This window comes from Lissotriton vulgaris, chromosome 9, assembly GCF_964263255.1.
Source record: "Lissotriton vulgaris chromosome 9, aLisVul1.2, whole genome shotgun sequence".
Classification (NCBI taxonomy): domain Eukaryota; kingdom Metazoa; phylum Chordata; class Amphibia; order Caudata; family Salamandridae; genus Lissotriton; species Lissotriton vulgaris.
The window spans coordinates 262,602,531-262,615,642 of NC_141697.1; positions in this window are offsets into that span (position 1 = coordinate 262,602,531).

The window sequence follows — 13,112 nt, forward strand, 5'->3', positions numbered from 1 at the left end:
CACCTCTGGCTCAGCAGCTGCAGTAATGGCTAAAACAGAATTTCTCACAATCGAAGGACAGGAGACTGCCGGTGTCATGCTATGAAGAATCGGCCACCCTGTGTATCTTGACATTGTCAATTGAGATAAACCTGTTTTCCTTACGACCTGGAAGTGATGGTAAAATGACTGCTCTTGTGCCCTTCACTCCAAGAACGGGGACCGGTGCTCGATAGGAAGGACCAAATTCTTTCTTGTTATCGATCTTCTCTCGAACCAGTTCTCCAACTTTGGGTAGCCAGCCAACTACCAGGATCTGCAACGCATCATCCGAACTGGAGGGCAAATGTTCCTTTGAAAGACTGTCTCTGGTCTTTTGTAGATCCTGTAAAACAGTGCAATGTTCATCTACGTCAAAGGCCGTGGCTTGAGCCATGCAGTCTAGACTGTTGAGGCCAGGGACATACATCTTGATACCAAAGAGCATTTCGTACGGGGTCCGCCCAACCAGAGACCTTCTAGGGAGATTATTAAGAGCACGCTGCACGTCATTGAGATGGGCCAGCCAGTTTCTGCCAGTGCCTATAACTCGAACTGTCAAAGATTGCTTTAAGTCACGGTTCATTCGTTCCACTACACTATTACCCTCAGGTCTGTATGGAGACAAAAACTTGACTTGGACCCCCAACGAAACCATAGCATCCTTATACGCCTTAGAGGCGAAAGCCGGACCCTGATCCGAATGGAAGGTACCACAGGCAAAAATCCCTACAAAGACACGCAAATCTCTTATGACAGTCCGTGAATCAGCGCTGCAATGGGGCCATACCCACACAAAGTGTGTGCATGAATCAACTGCTACTAAGATGTACTTATACGCAGTATCAGAAGAAAAAGGACCGCAGTGATCTAAATAAACGCAACCCAGTGGTTTATTAGAAATGTACAACTGTGTCTGTGGCGGACGCGCAGCAGTCGAAGGCTTGATCTGCTGGCAAATGTCACATTGAAGGACATAATCACGCGTCTGTTTGTACAGTCCCCGCCACCAGAACCTCTGTTGTAGCTGAGTTACAGTGGCTGAGACGCCCGCATGCGCAGACGCCACACCTTCATGAGCCGCTGTAATTAAAGTAGCCCTGTGATCCGAGTTGGGAATTAAACGTTCGCCAACATCAGGAATTTTCACATAAGGAACCTTATCGGGACTTAAGTGGTATGTGTACTTCGAAGGGAACCCCGCAGGATATTTACCTCCCTTCTTAGTGGCAGCAACAGCCGCCAAGATGTCATCATCTATTTTACTTTTGGACCGTGTAACTGCTGCAACTAAATATTTAGATACTGCTGATTTCGCTGATTCATCAGCAAGCGAATTACCGACAGCGTGAACTCCCACACGCTGATGGCCGAGAGTATGAATCACAAACACAAGTGGCAACTGCTCTTTAAGCTCAGCCACTCGGACCCAGATCATTTTATGTTTTATTGTGCCACCCTTGGAATCACGAAATTCATTCTGAATCCAAAAGATTAAGTTCCCATTGTAAGACTGGACACAGTAGTAAGAATCACTTACGATAAGAGTAGTCACCCTAGGATCTGCGTACTCCAATGCAAGCATCAAAGCACGAAGCTCTGCCAATTGTGCAGTGCAGTCTCCAAGTGTCTGCGTGTGCACGACACTGGACTTGAACTCATCGTTTACCATGGCACCGACCACAATGGCGCATGCGGAAACGTAGGCATGTTTAGAGCCATGCGCAACCTGCGCCGAACCATCGGTGTAAATGATGCAATGGAAATCCTCCAGGGGTCGCATTGCTAAAGGAGCTGGATGAACGAATTCATACTGTAAGTACTCCTGCGACCTTAATGTGGCGTCAAAAATAAACGGGACATCCTGAGATGACAAGGACGCTGCCCATTGTATCCACCGAGGGTGCAAAGCTTTAGAATTAGGTACACTGGCTTTTGTGACTGCCTCCAAGGCAGGACACGGGGTGACAACCAACATGCGTTTTCCGTTCCTTAAGAATTGCCATCTGCACAGCCGTCAAAACTTTCTCCACAGTGGAAAAGCGCAATTCAGCTGAAGTGTACAAGTGTGACTTGTAAGCAATAGGTACTGTGTCTCCTTCATTAAAAGTCAGGTACGTGAAACCTACTGTCCCAGGGATAATTCTTATCACCAGGTTGGTCTGATTATCACGAGTCAGTAAGAATTTAGAAGCGAGCAGATCAGCCTGCAAAGACTTCAGTATAGCCGAATGCTCAGGCAGCCAGCATGATTTGGAAAAAGATGGTCGTATCAAAGCATACAAAGGCTTGATACGCTGGGCATATTCCGGAATGTAAGTACTCCCGAAATTCAAAAAGCCCTGTAAAGATTGCAATTTTTTCAGTGTTGTCGGAGCGCGCAATTGTGCGCATTTCTCCAGGAAGTGAGGAGCCAATCCCTTTCCTTCAATGTTAAGCTCGTAGCCCAGAAACAACACTGTGTACTCTGCAATGTGCGATTTTGCAAAGTTGAATTTGTAAACTAAGTTTGCAAAGGTACAAATAATACCGTTTACACGACACAGATACTCCCAAAGTTCGTCGTCTGTGAGATATATGTCATCCACAAACGAACAAACATCTGGGTCGATTCTCTCCAAAAGAGAGACTATGCGGGCAGAAAAAATCCCAGGACTATTCTTATAGCCCATAGGCAAACGCCGAAAGTGTTTTTGGACACCGCCGCATGTAAAACTGGTCCATTGGGAACTCATAGCATCCAATTGGTGGGCATAGAAACCATTAGAAATGTCAAGCGTGGTCTTAAACCGCTTATGCACAAGACTATTCACAAGAGCAGAGCCGTGAGTATTCTGTACTGCACAGTTACGGCAATGCTAGTATAAATGCCAGTAATCCAAAACCAAACGATACGAACCGTCAGGCTTGTTTACAGTAAAAAGAGGGTTATTCATTGGTGACACACACGTTTCAATTACACCTTGATATTCCAATTGTTCAAGGATTGCCGCGACGGAAGCTTTCGCTTCACGTCTTATGGGATATTGAGGTTGAGGCTGCGGCTGAGACCGTAAAGGTATCTCGTGGCGTGGGCACAATTTATCCCACCCACATTGATTGCGGTACACAGCCAGCGCCAGATTTAAAGCCCACTCTTCCGCAAAATGCTGCGCATCCTCTTTCGAGACTGTGCTCGCGAAACTGGGGAGGATTACCTCCTCTCCTCGCGGAGCTGCGAGCACAAAAGGTGGGGGTCAGTCAGCCTCCGAAAGCAAAATGTCATATGTAGACGAAAAAATTTCCCAAAATACCCCTTTTATGGTTCGCTGTATGTCACCTTCAATCAACAGGACAATTTCAAAAAGTCTATCAGGGGGAGCAATTCTGGTGTCAGCTGTTTCAATGACAACATAAGTATCAGTCGCTGTCACCTTCAGTAGTGGATGGAGCGCCTCTCTCACTATGGTAATCTCCGCCGCGCTGTCCAGCAAGGTCATAGCCCACGTCAGATTCCGAAGCCGCGTTCTCACTATCTGGGGCATATCGATGCGCTGTTAAGGCTGTGACTTTCTTCTTGGCAAACTGTGGTCTCCTAGGCGTAGAGCCTTCCTGCTTTTCTGCACCGTTCCTCGGGCGGGGCTGGTCACGTCCTTGAATGGCCACCCCGACCCCTGCCACCCCCTCCACCACCGGTCGTCGGAGCCGATGAGTCCTGAAAGGAACGAGGAGAGCGTTGGTCAAAAGCCTGAAATCGATCAGGAGTATTAATCGTCGCGCGGTCGCGCAAGTCATAAACATGTTCCGACTGCGTAGGTAACGGAGACGCAGGGCGAGAAACCTGTGTTTGATGTTGTTCCGGTTGCTTTCCCTGTTTCTGCTTTTTAGGTCAATTTAGTTTTTTGGACTTGGGCTGAACTTCCGTCTCCGAAGTTTGTCCCTGGGGCTGCTTTTTATCTTTAACAGAAAAAGGCTTAACGCCCTTACAATTGCGACCCACGGTTTTATAAGCCGCCACAATCATTCTCGCTAACTGTCGGGGTTTCTCGGTCTCGGGAATCACCGCTAACGCATTAGTCACCTGAAAGTTCACTGCATCCCCCTTGACATTAGCAAGGATCAGATCGCAAACTACGTCAAAGGTGCCACACAGGCGCATGCCCAACTCGACCGCAGATTCCGGTCCGTGATCATCTTGAACACGTTTAAGGACCGAGTACAGCACGGACATAGACGGGGTGCCAAAGCACCGAGCATAGACCGCCGCAAAAGTCTTCCCCCATGTCTCACAGGCAACAAGCTCAGGGGCCAAATCCTTCGGCAAACTAAGCGTAAGAATCCAGTGTTTTTCACCAGGAGTCGTATTAGGAAATACAGCTTCCAGCTGGTCAAATTTCTCGGCAAGCCAGAAAGGAAAATCATCCTTTTCCTGGGGCTTCTTGCCCATAATGGCATTGACCATGACAGGACTGATTTTCAAACCACCCTGCCCTGCCGGAAGCGCCGCACCTCCCGGGGCTCCACCCGGAAGATTACGGCCCATGTAATGCACTAAGGCTCTAATAACGGCAATCGCGACTACATGTAGTCGTCTGATTTCAGCCAAATTACAATTGCCGTGTAGAGGATGAGGAGTAAATCCAGCCAAAACAGGCCAACTAGTGCCTGGAATGGACAAAGGACCTAACCTCGGAGCGGTCAAAGAATGGGGTAGGGTGCCACCAAACCAAACTCGATGCTGCCAAACGTCAATAGGAACTTCCTGTGCCCTGTACGGAGTATACTCGTTATGTACAACCGTGGGAGTGTATGTGTGGAATATGCCTGAATTAGCGTCCACCGCCGGAAATGTCACCCACGAATAAAGGAGTTCGTAAGGGTAAGCATGTTCCGCACTCACCACCATAATCACAGCCAAGCCCTCCAAAGGTACATTGTAAGCCCGCAAATGAACTCGCACCGCAATGCGACTATGCTGCGGAATGTCCACGAGCTGGGCCATGACAGCACAGGAAAGCGAAAAAACAAAGTAAACTTTGTAGCACAACTGGGTAGTAATTCAAGGAAACCGTTTTAAGAAAGATTCAAGCTTGAAAATACCTATTTCAAAAATAGGTAGGTTTTTCCGACACCACCGTTTACCAGAAATGTCAGTGAAGGGGTCAAGGATTGAATGATATACTACTCGAGTGTCATGATATAAGGCCAACAACATATGGGTGCCATGTAGCGGGAATTCCGTTCTCCTACAGAACTGTGCATAGAGACCTGGAACCTCGGTAAATGAGGATGGCCCAAAACTCACCTCAGTACCCAAAATCCCCTTACCGAGCTAGCTACAGTGTCTCATTGGTCATAACAAACTCCCAATGCTTAGACAGACCAGACCATGAACTTAGAGTACCTCAGGAATCGTGGAACACATGAACACTCTTTCGTTATATAATCATTACAAACCAGAACGTGGAGTAAAAGAGGACACGTGCATGTTTGAAATATTTATTTACTAATGCAAGGTTCTCAAACGCGGAATCTTGTATAATACTAGCAAACATATTATAAGCAACAAAGTTATCAGCATAGTTATCAGTCCATAAAAGGCGAATGGTGAGAGCATACTAATATGCTGAAATGAATAGAAATGAACAATGTCTAATTCACACCCTCCCTATTTAGCATAGTATTTTAGATCTATGAAGGTCTCATTTGGGTTTTAGCAGGGCGGGCCCATACCTTAAAATCTCAGTGGCAGGAGGATCACATCACCTTCCACCAGCTCTCTGCATGCGAAGCACATCAAGTGTGTTTTTGTGCGTTCAGCACAACAATATAAAACTCGCCTAGAGCCAGATTTCGGCAGCAGCATGTGTGTTATGTCTATAAGGGTGCGAAGATCAGACCTTACAACAACACTGGGTTAAGTTATCCGTGTAGCCTTCAGCACTCACTGTGCAGACAGAGTGCAGAACAAAACTGATATCAGAGCAATAACATATTATTTCTCTAGTAAATCACAAAGCCCTTCTGGGTTGAAAGCTAAAACAACAATTATGTGTCGTGTGCAAAAGTGAAGCAAGAATGAAAACGGCGTGCAAACATTTAATAAACTCATGCTAACTTAACACAGTATATAGAAAAGAAGTAGCTATATGACACACTCAACTCTATGCCACTGTGCTCTACCCTGCACCAGTATACTCTACCCTGCATACTTTGTGTCCCAGAAGCAATTTCCTCAACAACATACAGTGTAGAGAAGTGTGGCTAAATGGTTGGAGCGGCAGACCCTGATGCAGTAGTCTGGCCGGGACCAGGGTTCAATTCCTGCCTCGGCGGGTCTCGGGCTCAATTTCCTCGGACCTGATAATTCTCGCCTCATTGCCTATTCTGATCATGACCCCGACTCTGCACCTCTGGGCAATAGCTTGCTTAATCTCTACAACGGCCCCAACAACGCTGAGGATACCTGACTTCACCTTGGGGGTGCCCAGGAGTGGGCTCCTCACAGGGAAAGGCCAGGAAGGGTTCCTTGGCGGTATTCGTACAAGCGCCGAGATGCCTCCGGGTAGTCGTGCTCTGTATAAGTGCGTAATTATCATTATTATTTAACATTAATTCCCTTCTAGAGGATGAAATTTGCCATAAGGACTTTACCGTTCTTGGGGATCCATCAAATATATAAGGATATTATAGTCTTGGTAGAACTCATTAATGCTTTTGGTCTTTCACAGCATGTGCAAAATGCCACGCACATGGCTGGCCCCACACTGGATGCAATTTTCTCAAACAACAGCTCCATCACTGATCTCAAGTTTCTACCGCTTTCTTGGTCAGAGCACGACGCAATCTTTTTTAGCTAAAATGTGTAAGCTCAGCCGTGGGTCTTAATTATAAATCAGATATGGCCACATATAGAGTATTGTCCGAAATAGATAGTAATCAACTACATCTACAACTTGCAGAAACCATACATACCCACATGGAAGACCACGAGCTAGCCACTCAGAACTCTAACAGTTGGTTAGAGACGCCCCTCGGCGCCAAGCACTCCCATAAAAAAGAAGAAACAAGGCAGGAAAAAACCCTCAGCACCCTGGTTTTCAAAGGCCCTCCGACTAGAAAAACAACACTGTAGGCGCCAAGAGAGGAAATGGAGACTCAAGTATGAGCTCCACGAAAAAGAAGCATACAAACATGATCTAGCTAAATACAAAACTCTTTTGAACTAACAAAGAATATTTTTTTATCTTACAGATCAAATCAGCAAAAAACTCGTCCAGAGAACTATTTTAAGTAATAAATAGCCTCACAAAGCAACTAGAATCTAAAGGATTCTGCAGCAGCCAAACCTTCTGTGACACCATTTTCCAACATTTCAGAAATAAAGTTGATCAAATCTATCACTTATTTCATCATCCTAAGAATCTAACCGTACAAAAGGGCAAAGGGACTTAGGAGGGCCCTTCGACTAACAGCTACCTTCGGCCCACTCTTACTAAATTGTTCCCAATCACAGTGATACAAACTTTGAATTTCATTCAGACTAATAAATCAAGGCCTTCAGAAGAGCCCTGCCCTCCATCCGTGCTAAAATTAATTCAAGATATCGTAGACAAGGTTCTTATGAATATTTTCAATTCTATGTTCAGCACAGGGATCTTTCCTACTCCCTGGAAAAGGGCTTCCATCCTCGACCCAGAAGATCCATCTAACTACCGGCCTATTTCCAGACTTCCATTTCAAGCAAAAATAATTGAAAAAATCACGAGCAAACAACTAAATCAATTTATTTTAGAGAACAATGTATTAGATCCCACATAATTTGGATTTAGATCAGAACCTAACACGGAGACGTCCCTTATTAAAGCAACGGATGAACTTAAATTCATCCTAGATGGAGAAGGAACAGCCGGTTTGATCATATTAGATCTGTCTGTGGCCTTCGATACTGTAGACCGTCTTACCCTGCTCTCCGATTTGGAGGATCTAGGCATAAAAGACATAGCCTTAGAATTACTTAAATTATTCCTAGGCTTTCCTGTTTTCAGTTTCTATTTTTGGTAAATTCTGGTGGGGTTTTTTCAGTGTTTTCAATATCGTAAAAAAACAGTTGTTATCAGTGGTTACACATTTTCGCGCCACTAAAAACAACAGAAAAAGTGTTTTTCCAGTGTTTATGGAACATTTTACTTTTATTATTGAATGCTTTCTGCACTGAAAGAACATGGTATATAGACAGTGTACTTATAGTGTATATGAGGTCCAAATAGATTTTTGCAAATTAATCTTATTGTAGTACACCATACAATACTTCTTCAGTGTGTCTTTGGGTCATGTGCGCTCGCCCTTTCCTTCCCATGTAACCTTCTGTGAAAAGGCCCTCTCAGCATTCAAAGCCAATTGGGCTGAGAACCATCAGCTAGGGGACATAGTTGGGATGACTCTTTCTTTGATGCCACATAAAGCTTGAAATGATAAATATTTGCATTTTAGTTTCTGTGCATACAGTGCACCAGAATGGACTAAAAAGTCAATAGCATCCCTCATTAACTCCTAAGATTGTAAAGATGCTTTCAGCATACCATCTAACAAGTGGCAAGGATCTACTACAGGGAATAACTTCAGCTCAGGTATCAATTTTGACAGGTCATCACACAACTTTTTTAAATACGTAGCTGAATCCCTGCAAATACAAACAATATCACTCCAATCTTTGTTGAACTTGGAAAGAACCTTTTTTGCAGAGCATTACAAGTGACACTGCGTTCCATGTTTTCCACAAGTCTGGTGTCATGTTTTCACCACTATCCCATATATACTGGTCACTAAACCTTGCATTGAATGTTTAATGCCTGGGGTGTTGGCAATTCACCTACTATCAATACTGACTCACTAGAAACTATGGTCTGATGTATTAAGGGTTTTTACCCATTTTGTGGATAAATGTGATGACACATATTAGGAAAGATGTTTATAAAACCAGCCATTTTACCTATCAGTGAAAGAATCAAATGCAGCCAAAATATCAAATATGAGTTTGATATTTCCTGATTCTCTATAGTTTATAAAATAATTAAACTAGACCTAAAACATGAAACTAAACCCTGCATCTTTAGACCAAAGGCCACAAAACTGAAAAAGTAAAAGGAAGAATAAACAATACTTTAGTGGCATCCCTAAAGAATAAAACTCAAGCAGAATAATGTTAGCCCAGTCTTTCTTTCTGCTAGCTGGTATAACAAAGTTACATTGTATTGACCCCTTCAGGAAGAAAAAAATGACTCTTTCACTCTCTTTTTCCTTTCTTGGAATGGCATTTAGTTTGTGGTTGTCCAGGTGTTTTTTCAGTGTTTATATGTTTTCACCGGTGAGAGTTATTTTTCTATCAGTGGGGTTTTATCAGTTATTATAGGTTTAAACCTAAAACCCCACAGCCTAATTATTCCTAAAGAACATGGAAAACACAGTGAAACTGGACATTTTTCATTCCAGTACTTTCCTTCTACCTTGCGGCGTGCCACAGGATCATCGCTTAGTCCCACCCTGTTTAATCTCTACGTAAGAGAGTTTGCCCCCTTGGTCCAATCCTTTGGCTTCTGTCTTACTTCATATGCAGATGACACAGAGATTGTTCTATCTGCTGCCAATGACACCAGTTACACCAGTCACCAGCTTCATAATTGCATGGGAGGGATTGGCAGATGGATGAGTAAGCACTGTCTCAAACTTAATTCAGATAAAACTGAAGTGATTCTTGTAGCAAACAAACCTACTGGTCTACTGCATGTTGGCCATCGGTACTGGGTGCTTTACCCCAACCTACCACAAAGGCATAACGCATCGGGGTAATGCTTGATTATTACCTTAACTTTAGCAAACAAGTCAACTCAGTTCTATCTTCTCTTATAATACTCTGAGAATCATGAGAAAAAGTATACACTTTCTTCGCATAAACAGTCATATCCTCTTTAATCCTATCTAAAATAGATTATTGTAATTGAGTTTATATTAATCTTCAGGCACAATATTTTAGGAACCTTCATTTATTACAAAATGTGGCTGCTAGACTACTTCTTAATCTTCCCAAGCATCTTTCTGTTTCTCTAGCAATCAAAGATATACATTGGCTAACGATTAAGAATTGCATTACATTTAGGCACTTTGTCTCACCTTCAAAGCTCTGCATGCCACAGGGCCAGACTTCCTGAGACAATCCGTTTCTTGGTACGTTCCCAACAGGAACCTGAGCTCAAGTGGATCCCACAAAGTTACCACCTACAGATTTAAGAAAACCAAATGGGTTGGAAGCAGCTTCCTGGCAGGAGCAATCAGGGAATTGAATCTCCTACCATTACACATAAGATTGTCTCTCTCGCTACAGGCTTTCAGAAAGCTTCTGAAGACCTGGCTTTCCACTCTGTAGCCCTATGTCTGTCCCCCTCGGTTTTCTGCTGAGATAGAGCCAAGACACCCTAGGGTATACGTAGCGCTTTACAAGTATTTTAACATAACATAACTTCACTCTACACTACAACACTCAACTCTGAGCCACTCTACTGCACTCTACACCACACACTATACACCACAGCTCTTTATGCCATTCTATTCTACACCTTTGCACTCTACCCTGCAGCACTCCCCTCTGTGCCACTTCACTCTATGCCACTGCATTCAACACTGCGCCACTCTACTCTACTCCACTCAATTCTATGTCACTACGCTCTACCCTGCACCAGTATAATCTACCCTGCACTACTTCACTCTACACTGAAACAATCTATGCCACTGCACTCTAACCCACTATACTCCACTCTACACCACTGCACTATTCGCCTCTGCAGTCTACGCTTAGCCACTGTATTTTTAACCACTGCACTCTACACTAATACACTCCATACCCCTTTACTCAAAAACAATTCACCCTACGCCACTGCAACTACGTCAACTACTTTGCACCACTGCACTTTACACCATTATACTCTACAACATTCTACTCTATGCTACATCATTCTAAACCACATCACTGCACTCTACACCACTCTATTCTACTCTGCCCATTGTACTCTACCGCACTGCTCTTTGCACCACTCCAATCTGCACCAGTCTATGACCCTTCACTCTACAATCCTGCACTCTGACACTCTACTTTGCATTACTGCACTCTGACACTGCACTCTGCACTACTACCCTCAACTCTAAGCCACTCTACACCACTGCACTCTACGCCTTTACAATCTACACCACTGCGCTCTGCGGCACTCTACTCTACACCTCTGCACTCTACCCTGCACCACTCCGCTCAACAAAATTACACTCTACGCCACTGAATCTACTCTGCCCCACCCTACTCTATGCAAGTTCACTCTATGCTTATCTTCGTCAATGCACTTCATGCCAATACACTCTACACCACTTTACTCAAATCTAATGCACTCTACACCACTGCACTCCATGCCAAGCTACTCTGCACCACTGTACTTTATGCCACTTCACTCTAGGCCACTATATTCCGCTCTACTACAATCCACTTCACGATACTCCACGCTATAATGTTCTACTCCATTAAACTCCGCTCTACTGACACTCTACTCCATTCTATGCCACTCTGCTTTACAGCTCTCTACTCCACTCTAGGTCATTTATGACACTACTCCACTCGATGCAATTCCCTCTATGCCTGTACATGCCTCTTTACTCCACTCTATTCTATGACATGACACACTATTCTACTCCACTCTATGCCACTCAACTCTGTGACAATTTACCCCGCCACTCTACTGTACAACACTATACTCCATTCTACATAACATCCTCTGCGCCACTCCACTCTGCTCTACTCTGCTCCACAACACTCTATGCTCCACAACACGCGGGTAGCGAAATCATTGCTCGTGTGAGCAACAGCGAGTTCGAGTAAGGCGACGCGGATGATATGCACATTAGGTAAGCTGGCAGTTTAGGGGAGTAATATAACGTAAAAACGTGTTACTAATAGCACGGCAAGTCGCTGAAAATGGTTTTCTTTTGTTTGTTTTTTCCTCATAGAGAAAACGGGAGAGTTGAATTGCAGAGGTATGTGGAGATCTGGTACCGGTTTAAAAAATAAAAAAAGGGTAGTTTTGTTCTTTTTGGTGGCTTTTAAGGTCTGATTCTGAATATCAAATATGCGGTATGTCCGTTTTTGTTTTACAGAAAGATAAAGTTTTGGAGAACCAGGTAGGCACTTTAACATACGCTTTTGTAGCGTTAACAGTAAAGGATTGTCCAAGATTACGAGCTGGACACTAAACTAGATCTATTTATCATTTAGGAAGTTGGTGCAGCAACGACATTAGCGGTAAGCTGAATGTTTGGGACTCTCATTAGTTGGACTTGATATTGGTACGGATTATTGATCAAAGATTAGTTGTCAAACTGTTTTTCATGAATACTACAATTTTGTTTACGCAGGCTAGAGCATTGAATACACCATACCCAGGTAAAAACAATTACAATACACATTCATTAACACGCATGGGCACCCAATAACAGTATTTACAAGGTTATTTTGTTTATTTTTACAGGTTCGCCCCTGATGAAGGCACTTTGGTAGTGCCGAAATGCATTGGGCTCTCCTTTAAAATTTACAATATTTTGCATTGTAAATCATAACATGAACATGAAATGTTAAGATTATATTGGTTGTTACTTTGGACCATTTATGTTAATTAATGATGAAGTGCATATATGATATATATGGCATAAAAGAAGTTTAAAAATAAAAAACAAGATACTGTAATCACAACAGGTTTACGTTTTGCTGAAAAAGTATTATTAGTTTAGGTGCATAGCACCAAGTGAATAGTGCATGGTTCGTTGGGCCAACATACCCAACATAAACAAGCTATAATTTCAAGGGACTGACAAACCCAGTAACCATAGCACCAAAGACAAGCATAAAACCACAGGGTTAACGGAGTGCTCCCTTATCCAATAAAACCACAACACTCTATGCCACTTCAATCCATAACACTTTACTGAACTCTGACACTGTACTCTACTGTACTCCCACTCAGCTCTATGCCCTTCCACTTTACGACACTCCACTTCCTCCTCAACACCCTTCAACACCGTAC